The sequence below is a fragment of the Cynara cardunculus genome (assembly GCF_001531365.2).
Source record: "Cynara cardunculus var. scolymus isolate 2C chromosome LG 10, CcrdV1, whole genome shotgun sequence".
In the NCBI taxonomy this organism is placed as follows: Eukaryota; Viridiplantae; Streptophyta; class Magnoliopsida; order Asterales; family Asteraceae; genus Cynara; species Cynara cardunculus.
This window is the reverse complement of record NC_037537.1, coordinates 28,638,594-28,639,381: the sequence shown is the minus strand read 5'-3', so window position 1 is coordinate 28,639,381 and position 788 is coordinate 28,638,594. Positions and strand designations below refer to the sequence as shown.

Genomic DNA, 788 nt, shown 5'->3' with positions numbered 1-788 from the left:
TTTACAGCCCCTACGGTTCAATATTAAACTCGTATTTTGAGTTTTTGTACCCGAATCTCGTCGAGCCGCCGCCACAGCAGCTTCTAGCCTAAACCGCTCGACGTACAAGTCACCATATCCCACAAGACTTATACCAACAGACAGGTAATTGAAAAATGAAGCCAACCATATATTATACATCAATTTTGGTTGAGTATTTTACCTCCAATCGCCGTTTTTGTGCGAAATGACCCTATGCCGTTTCAAACTCGACATCTCTCTCGTTTCTTGATGAAATCTCGAAATTCCAAAGACGTTTACTCCCTTACATCCTTAGGAATGTCTCCACAAAATTTCAGCCGAAAACTCCAATTTATAGATGGTCAAACGGTCTCTCGAATAGGAAAAACGTGAATTTGGGGAATGATTTCCCAAATCTCATCACTTTCAAATTAATTTTCTACTTTTGGCAGAAATAGTCCCTTTTATTTTTCTTTCTGCATTTTCATCCCAAATCAATTAAATACAAAATGTTTTTTTTATTGATTTTATTTATTGCAATAAAATCATATTTTTCGAGTATCGACACTTTAATCCCGTATGTCGTTTACTCTTTAAATTTTAACCCTTAACATTTATTTATTTTACGAATAATAAATTTTTAGTGTGTTACAGTTACATACATTTTTTTACCTAAATACCCTTTTCAACATTGTTCACTTATCTTTATGCAATTTTAAATTAAAAAAAAATAAGTTTTTATCATGATTAATCACAACCGTTTATTGAAAGATTGAATGGCCAAGATC

The 788-nt window shown here is 32.9% G+C and overlaps 1 protein-coding gene across 1 annotated transcript in view; it reads right to left on the bottom strand.

The window, feature by feature from the left end:
- Positions 1–788, bottom strand: part of LOC112520220 (tyrosine decarboxylase 1-like) — a 4,271-nt gene that overhangs the window by 1,572 nt on the left and 1,911 nt on the right. The gene's annotated exons all lie outside the window — the stretch shown is intronic.